The following is a 10,136-nucleotide window of genomic DNA, read 5'->3' on the forward strand; positions in this document are numbered from 1 at the left end:
CACGACCCCTTTGGGGGTCGAATGACCCTTTCACAGTGGTCGCCTAAGACCATAGGAAAACACATATATAATTACATATTGTTTTTGTGATTAATCACTATGCTTTAATTATGTTCAATTTGTAACAATAAAAATACATCCCGCATATCAGATATTTACATTACAATTCATAACAGTAGCAAAATTACAGTTATGAAGTAGCAACAAAAGTAATTTCATGGTTGGGGGTCACCACAACTTGAGTAACTGTATTAAAAGGTCACTGCTTTAGGAAGGTTGAGAACCATTGCTTTAGGGGAATATTCTGCCAGGGAGGTTTTGCATTCAAGGGGACATTATGTCTTTCAAACAAGGCCAATCAACAATGATAATGAAACAAAGAGACATAATCACTGTGATTTAAAAACCCTCATGTGTGTAGCCTTGTAAATTTACACCATGGAATAAAAGAGCTGAAACCCAGTGTTAAACTAGGTGTATAACCTGTTTTGCTTGAGAGGCCCAAAGAATTCAGGGTCATCATTACCCTTGAAGACCTTGGCACATCAAGACATGCAGGGTCTGGCTGCTTCACTTGGAATTCAAATCTTCCAAAATGTGGCCCCAACTTCACTTTCCCATAACAGGCTGCATTAGACCTTTAGAGGTTATAAGTATTGATACGATTATGGTGTCTCACCTCTATCCCCCATAAAATATATATAAAACATTATTAAAAACCATAACATAAGTATAAGGAGTCCAATTCTGTTCTGATTGTTTTCATATTGTCTTCTTGGTTTTTTAAAAAAATGTCAAATAGTAAGCTTTTAAACAAAAATTGTTAGTGTCCTTGCTATGTTGATGGCTTGAGTATGTGCTCAGTTTGACAGAGGATAACCAGGCATTGTCCACTGAGTCTCCCCAAGAAACCTCCATTCAGTCCAGTCTGATCTAATGCTCAGGACTTTGTAGGCTCTTGGACTTCATTCGCATCTTTTCCCTCTGGTTACAATATTCCCACTTTTATCTACGTTGCTGCTCAATTCCCAGACCACCAAACCTTCCCCCAACTGAGGAAGCCTCCATTGACTATTGCCATTTGCCTCTGATCCCCACAGAAAGTATTGCCACATCACTTAATAACGCACCACTTTGTGACATGTAGCACATTGCTACTTCATGCTTGTATTTACTATTTAATTTTAATTTTATTTATTTATTACTTACTAGATCACTCAGAAACAGCTAGATGGGAAAGATGGGTAAGGCAAGGAATAGGGGAGTGGCATGAAAATTCCATAACCTCTTTCTCAATCTACACATTTACCAAACTGGAAATACATTTATTTTTTGTGTTCTTAGATTGTATTCATAATGAGCCTATGAGTTTTTGAAGGTAGAACTTGGGTCTGACATTTGTCTCTCCCTTGGTACTGCTAGGTACATAAGCAGCACTCACATTTCAAGGATGCTTATTCCTTGAGTCAGTACTTCCCAATCAGGGGAACAAAGAGACTCACTTTAGAAGCAGAAATTCTCTGAAACATGGAGAGTACAATCCACTTTAGAAATATTGCACTAGAAGTTGGTGGTGATTACTTGGTGCCAATAGAAAGGCAAACTAAAACTTACAATCAAGCACTGATTAACATCAAAGTGAAAATACAAAATTTAAATATGTCATCAAAACTCTTAAACCCTCAATTATACATCCTTAGCCCCCTCTCCTGCCCCATCCCTGCTTCCCACCATCCCCTTCCACTATCACCCACATTTGAGAAACACTGAGCTAAGTCTTTGAGAGCTGTCATTAAAATAGCTAAATAGTTCACCCATTAACTCCTTAGCTTCAATTATCTCATTAGATGAGTCATTCCTCACTTAGCAGTGTGCCAGGAGAGCTGGCACAGGCCAGTTGTATTGTTATGAGGTAAGAGGAAGGTTCTAGAGCTTTAGACACTTAATACCTTTAGATTCTGGTATAGCTTCAGCAGGTCAAACTTCTCTGTGTCAGAGCAAGAACCAGGAGGAAAACCATGGAGCAAAGTGCCAGGTGTGGAGCTAAGAGGCATGAGCACCAGGAACTGGGCATAGTTTGCGATGCACCGTTCATCAGGAAGGAGAAAAAATGAGAGGGAGCCAGACTGCAGCAGTATGTTGGCTATTAGTTAGGAGGTGAAAACATGGAGGTAGAGAGTGTAGAAGAGATGCTTGAAGAGGGATGAGATGAAAGCAAGCTTTTGCTGATTTATTTTCCTTTTGATAGAGACATGAGCATATTTGTAGCTGAAGTGACTGAAGATTCAAGAGAAGTTGTACAAATGATGAAAGAATGGGGGGTAGAGACTGAGCCAAGAGTGCTGGAGGAAGAATCTCCCAGAGGCCAGAGGAAGGAAACTTCTCCCTTGGAGACACAGGTAAATATTGACGTTATAATGCATTGCAGAAGATGTCTTTGATGGTAAGTGGAAGAAACTGGTTCAAGCCTGTTAAGTTAAAAAAAAATACTGAAGCATGGCTGGGCCTCAGGAACACCCAGAACCAGGACTCTCTACCTACTGGATTCTTCTCTCAGCCCTGCAAGTCCCCAGTTTCTTCCATGTGGAGGGAAACCAAGCTGACAGCTGCAGTCATGGCAGGGAGATGGAACTGACCCTCTTGTCTCCAAAACCAAAATGCTAGGAAAAGGCATTTCCTCGTCATCTTGAGTCTTTAGGAGCCCAACTCTGAGTCAGTAAATTGTGGTTAGGCTGTGGGGAGGAGGTTCTATATAAGCACATGTCAGCACCCATAGGAACCACACAGATGGAGTGGAAAGAGGGGCAGTTTCCATTGAAGAGGGGTGTCCAACAATACATGTAGTTTGGAGGTGGAGAAGAGTTTGGAAAATCTGAGAGGTTCATACATCTCAAGTTTTGTTTTTTTTTTTTTCTTTTGTTTTTCACTTTTGGTGAAATTGGGACCTCTGTCAAGAATCAGGGATAGGTGGAGATTTGGGCTACCAAAGGTTTGGAAAGCGACCAGAAATGAGAAAGCCAACAGAACAACCGAGTGATACTGGAAAGCATTCAAGGATAGAAAGCATAATTGTGTCATGGGATCAACCTAGATTTATTCACCTGACAAACATTATTGATGACAGTCACTGTTATATCCCAAGGTCCTGGACACAGCACCAATAAAAACAGATAGCTGGGCTGATCCAGGGTTGGAGAGTGGAAATGTAGATGCTTCAGATATAGAGGGCAAAAGAGCTCTCAAGTGAGGGGAAGGGCCAAGGAAGGTGAAGACATGTCCACAGAGGGGGACCAAGGGTTGATGGGTGCAGAGAAGTATCAGGGAGGAGCTAACAAACTTGTGCTTCAGTGGCACCTCTTCTGATGGCCCTTCCCAATGGAGATGACCCCTCAGGTAAGGTAAACACATCCTGGTTTGCTCAGGAAGTTTCATGTAATTATCAATGGCATCCCTTTCCATTGTTGAGAGGTCCCAGTTGGATGCTGCATCACTTGCTCAGTCCATACTGGGCCAGGTCTGAAGTGACTGGGGATTATGGGCTCTCAGGGATATTTTTTCTTTGTCAGTTGTAGCCCCAAGCTTGATGACCTGGGAAGAATAACCCCTGCCTCTCCACCTGCCTGTCTCCTGGTCCCACCAAGGGACATGGGAGCTCCTAGAAGTCTCCAGTGCCCAAAGATTTGGGGTCTAAAGAGAAAGGGTCAGAGACAGAAACAAAGCTACCCCAGGCTGTCTTGCTCGCTCACTGCAGGGAGAAGCCACAGAAGTGGTGGCTGGTGGAAATGGCTCCATTCCTTGTTGGCAGCAGGTGTGGAAATACTGCTCATTTTCAAACTGGATTCCCCAAGGCTATCTGATACACCCAGGGTGCCTCAGGTAAGGAAGTCTCAGAAACCACTTGCAGTTACGACCACCCACTTCAGCTTTCCCCAGGCATGAAAAAGACAAGGGCCATGCTAGAATCGTCTTTGTTTCTGCCACAGTGGAAACCAATAATGTATTGCACATAGTTGATTCTCAGTACATACTCATAAGATGGAATGGATGTCCTTTCCAGCTCAGACTGGAGCTGTCCTGTCTGAGGGGGTCTCCATTGGTGGCTAGGAACTTGGTTTAGAGAACTCAATGTGTAACACTATACCCAGGAGACAGGGCAGGTAAGGATGGGGGTGCAGGCTGTCAGGACCTGGGGCAGAATTTTTCCTGATCCCAGATGGTGATCAGTTCATACCCCAAAGCACTAGGATTAATAACCAGGGTAACTTTATCCCAGTAAGATTGTAACTACAGATGTGGGCTTATTGGGTGAAACAGTTAATCCTTTCTACATTTGGCTCACTCATGAAACATGATGCCTCAGGTTGTCAAATGGTTGTCAAAACGTGCCATTTTCTTGTGGGCCTGCTGCTGGGTGCAGCCTCCCCTCTGGGGCTGAGTGGGCAGATGTCTGTGTTCTCTCCCTGACTTGAATGATGACAGAGGTATATGTGTGTGTGTATAAGTGTGTGTGTGTGTATACGCTGTGAGGAGAGAGGATAGAGTTGAAGGGAAATGTCAGGTTTCAGAGTGGGCAGGTGCACAGAGAAGCTGAAGGCTTGGAAAAAATCGAGGGCTCCTTGTAACTACAAGTCCCAAAGGCTTGAGGAGTGAGGAGGGAGCAGGAGGAGGGAATAAGGTTGAGAAAAAGCTGGGTTTACACATGTGCCACTCTGAGCCAGCAGGCACCCACGGATTTGCAGTGTGGTGAATGGTTGGAGGATCCAAAGCCTGGAGACTCAAATCATCAAAGAGCTGCTGCTGATGGAACAGAGATGAAAGGTTTTCCAGGACAGTTAGTGATGTGCTTGGAGGTTATTCCTGGGCAGTCGCCCTGGGGTGAGGAACCTGGGATTTGGTTCTCTCCCATTGCTGAGGTCCGATTGTGGTGCTCTCATGGAGCTCGGTGGGCTTTCGGGAGTGGGTACATGACCGCCCCCCCACCTCCCATCCACAGTCTGGGCACTGCCTCCTGCTGGGCGCGGCCGACCTGCCTCTTTGCGGCAGGTCTCTGGGCCGTGACTCCGGACCTAGCCACGTCCACTGTCACAGGGCCAGGCTAGTCGCTTCAACCCCCTGCCACCCCTCCCTTCTGTTCAGTCCCAGGCTGAAGGAGCAGGAGAAGTTAAAAGCTTCATTCCATGTGCTAAGTTCCAGAAACTTTAAGAAAACGCCCCGGGGTTCTTGGAAGCCATAGAGAGGAAAGCGGAACGCCTGACATTCCCACCCAGAACTAGAGACGGCACTGGACTCAGGAGTACCCGCGGCTGGGACCAAAGCACAGAGTGGCCCGGGGCTTTTTAATAAAACCTATCTTATTCGTTCTTTTTTTCCATTCCCCTTCCCTCTTACTTAGTGTTCTTACTTGATGCCCCCTCCACTCTCCAAACGCAAAGAATCTGGAGCCCAAATCCTTCATTCACAGGGCCACGTGGCCCCAGACCCACCGTCAAGTCAGGGAGGCCAGGCAGCCTGAGCCTGGAAGGATTTGGCCTTGGGGGGCGGGTCTCAGGTTCGAGAGGTTCACGTCGCCATGACAACGAGTTCTTCCCCCAGGAATAACGAGCTCCCTAAAGCGCAGCAAATTGGAAGGAGACCTGCTGAGTGCCAGCTGGGGCTCCAGGCAGGCGCGGGGGTGGGCTGAGGAGTCTGCGAGGGCAGGGACGGGATCAGGGAGGGGGGTGGTGGCCGGGAATAGGGAGCTGACCGAGCTTGACAAGGGACATAAGCATGGATACAGGGCTGTGTGTGTTTCCTCTGAGTCAGATGGGGCCACACATGCTGGACACATGACGTCTCATGCTCTCCTTTTGCTGCCAGTTACCACCAGATGGATTTGCTGACTCGCTTAGAACAGCCACTGCCGAGCATTGGGATGGGCTAACTGGGACGAGTCCCCTCTGTGGGTCTGTTCCAGTCCCAGAAGTTCCTGTAGGGTGAACAGGAGTTTGAGCTATGGGATTCAGTTCTATGTGGCTGAGACCATGAATTCCTTTTTCCGTTTTTTGAAGATGTTTTTAATTATGAAAAAAATTATGTTTTTCAAATACAGAAAGGTATAAAGAAAAAAGTGAAAATGATCACCGATTCCCAATTCATCCACCCAAAATAACCACTATTCACATTTTGTTGTCATCCTTTCAGGTTTTTTCTGCACACACGTTCATGTATGGATGTAGGTATATTTACAAAAGCAGATTACACAGCACATGATGCTTTGTCACCTGAATTTTCACTTAACTTACCACAGACATGGAAAATGGAGAATAAAACTGTATCATTATTTCTAATGGCAGCGTAGGATTACTATTAAATAATTTATTAGCCAATTTGCTATTGTTGAAATTTAAGTTGCTTTCCTTTTTAAACTCCTCTACATGATAATAAACACCCTCTCATATACAGTTTTGCACACTCTGTTAGTCTTCTTGAGGTAAACTTTTAGAAGTACAATTACTGGGTCAAAGGATACAGGCATTTAAAAATTTGAAGCATGTTTCTAAATTCTGGGTTTGTGAATTTATTAGGAGCCAAAATAACAGGGACAGGTCCATTAAATACTGTGTCTTAGTTTATATTTTCCCCAAAGCATCATGTTAAACAAGAATTTGGATATAATTAGCTTTTTCAGAGGTGATCCTAGAAATAGTCTAAAGGGTGAACAATAAAAGGTGCACTAATGAATGGGTTACTGCTGTGGGAAACAGGGCCCAGTTCCTCTGGGGACCCTCTGAGAGACCAAGTTGGAACATTCCTCAGAACTGACCCTCATTAGTTTCTCCAGGGCATTAACTGTCTCCAGGTCTTCTGACTTTCTTCACTGTTATTTAGAATATGTCTGCAGGTAGGCAAAAGGGAAACGGCTGGAGAGCCTACAGCCTCCGCTACAAATGAATTATTACTCTTTACCCTGAACCCAAGCCCAGGGATGAGGTTAATCCAGGAAAAAATTGCATGCTGGGTTAAGATTTTCATCATCACTCCCACCTTCCCGCTCTGCTCCCTTGGTACCAGCCAACCCCTGCTACCTAAACTCCTAAGGTATTTCATTCCCCAAGATACATCCCAGAGGTCTTCTCAGTGATTTACTTACAGTGTTAGAAACAAAATCTGTCACTCTTCCAGGAATATTTAAGTTTTAAGACAGGAACCAAAGTGGAGAATCATTCTGACCCAAAGGCACTGGTGGTAATGCTGGCATTTCAAAGCAGCCAAAGGCGTCTCTGGCAAGGGTGTCCCAGCCTGTGGCTGGCCCAGCAGAGGATTCCGCGTGTCCTGTCTTGACCTGCAGTAGGTGACAAGCAGCGGGAAGTGGAACAGGAAAGAAGAGTCCAGGGCCTTGTTTCCCTTTACCAGATGACAATGGCCTGTGGACTTTAGAAGAGGAAATAAGGCTGAATCTGTTGCTGGAAGGAATGGGAAAGAAGTGAACTGTCAAGGCAAGCTGGGGGAGATGGTTGTTAAGAAGAGGACTGAGCAGGTGACAAGAATGAATAGGCATCTCCACCTGCTCCGGGTGAAAAGAGGCACTTGAATGAGGGACTCACAGCCTCGGTTTCCATCTTTCCTTCCTACATTCTTGTTTGTCCTCCTCCTTCTCTGGCCGCCCTTCTCAATGTCATTAGGGGCCCACTTTTTTTCTGCCTGTCTCCTAATGTTCATGCTACTTAGCGTTCGGTCTTGTACCCTTTCTCTTCTCCAGCTGCACATGCTTTCTGGGCAGTCAGCATGCTGCCGTGGCTTCTGCTGCCATCATGCACAGATGCCTCACAGATGGATGGCTGACCCAGCTCTCTTGGGAGCTCAGGTTCCACCTGTCCAGAAATTGACAGGAATCAGGGCCATGGGAGGAATCACAGAACAGGCATGTATTCCCTTCTGTTTGTGAGTTCTCTGGCTGCCATTTTGAAAGCTGGGGTCCCCAATTAAGCTGTGAGCTGCATGAAGACAAGGGCTTTGGCTTTTACTTCCCTGATTAGCTGTGTGCAGTGAACATCAGACATGGGCTGAATTGATCCCTGCAGGAGTTTCTCCATCAGCAACTCTGTGGGGACACGAGAGGATAAGACCCTGGCCTATGCAAGCACCTTCTTTTGATCGACACAGCCCCTCCAACCACCACGGTCACCAGTAACCCTCGGTTCACCAAGCATAGTAGGCTTCGTCAGTTCTCCTTCTCGTGGATCTCTTTAATGTATCTGGAACTGCTTGCTGGTTGCACCATCTTGAAACTGTATCCTTTCTTGGCCTCTAAAACATCTCACCCTCTCAACATTCTTCTGTCCAATGAGCTGTTTCCTTTTGTCTCTTAAACAAAGTTCTCCCGTTGGAGTCCATCCTTTAGAGCAGCATGAGGTAGTGGAAAGAATGCAGGTTTGGGAGCCAGAGTGGCTTTGTTTGATTCTGGGCTGCATCATTTATTAGTTGGGTCACCTCTCTGAGTCTCTACTTCCTCCACTTTAAAATACAGATAATCATGAGGTTTGAATATATTGTAGGTTAAGGGCCTGACACGATGTAGGTGCTAAGTGCATGGTAGTTATGGGTGTTCTTGTGTGATTCTGCCAAACATTACACAACCTCGTGCTGACCCATGGCTCACCTCTAGACTGAGGAGTTAGCACTCTCTCTGTCCCTGATTTCTCTCCTGCATCTGGTCCCTGAATCCACATATCTGCTATGTATTTCCACTTTTGACATCTTGCCATGACCCCAGTATCAGCCTGCATAAACCATCCTTGTTATTTTTCCTTCTCCAGAACTTCTTCTGCCAGGGTTTCTCTGATTCAGTTGTCTACACTGCTATTTCCCAGACTCTCAGGCTTGAAAAGGTTGGATGTGTCTTTAGTTCAGCCATATCCTTTGCTTCCATATTTGGAAATAATAATTATTATTGGTAGAGTGCCTCCACATGCACTTCTGACTTAACCTTAAAGTATTTTGAAGTAAAATATTAGACAAATGAAACCTGGAGAGGAAAAATAATCTGCCTGAGTAGAGAGTGAGTGGCGCAGAATGACTCAGACACAAATCCTCAGCTTATCTCACTTCTCAAGGTTCTTTCTGAGGAACAACTGGTAGCCAAGCTGGTCCCGAGTTCCGCTGAAGTCTCTCCATCTGAAACACACTGACAAATCTTTCCCAAAGTCTGCCTCCAAATCCCAGCCTTTCTTACCTCCCCTTCACAGACTTACTCCTTTTAAGCTTGTACAAACCTATTAGATCATCTTATTCTCTTCTCTTTGGTATCTCAGTCACTGTACTCCAGCTTCCAACTCCTCTGGAATGGCCCTCACTAAAGTCATTCAGTTCCAAGGACACTGTAGCCCTCCCCATACCTGAGTCCTGTTTAACCCTATGGCAAGCCCTTCTTCCTCACAACACCAATCCCCTTAGTTCCTCTCCTGGATTTCCTTTTATCCCTCTGACTATCCTGTCCTACTGTTTTTGACTCAGTGATTTTCAACCTTTTTCATTTCACGGCACACATAAACTAATTACTAAAATTACCAGTTACTAAAGGGCGATCTGCTTTACACTGTGTATTCAGATGTTAATTTTAACCAGAAACACCTTTACAGACACACCCAGAGTAACATTTGATGAAATACCTGGGTCCAGTCAAGTTGACACATAAAATTTACCATCATAGTTACCCAGCTAGTAAATGGTGTATCCGAGATAGAAACTCCACAGTCAGATGGATATGGGGATCTTAAATTAAGGAGAAGTATCTGGGCTTGAGAGAGAGACTGGGGAGTCATTGACACATTGGTGAGAACTGAAGTCACAGGAATAAATGAAATAACTAGGGAGAAGATGGCTTAGAACAGCGATTTTAAACCAGCATGCCACAAGAATTTTTAAAACATGCAATACCTGACTATTTATTCAGGGGCACTGCCCTTTTCCCCCTTAGATTGTCAAATTTAAAAAATGACAAAAGCCAACACAACAATAGCTGTTCAGTGTGAATGACCTGTCTTGAACTATAAATGTATAGGTCATATAATAGAGTTGCATCTTATTGGTCACTCTGCATAATAAGGTTGCATCTGATTAGTTAATTCTTGGTACCAGAAATCCTTATATACAAGTAT

Source organism: Furipterus horrens, unplaced genomic scaffold (genome assembly GCF_987537825.1).
Source record: "Furipterus horrens unplaced genomic scaffold, mFurHor1.1.pri manual_scaffold_2, whole genome shotgun sequence".
Taxonomy (NCBI): domain Eukaryota; kingdom Metazoa; phylum Chordata; class Mammalia; order Chiroptera; family Furipteridae; genus Furipterus; species Furipterus horrens.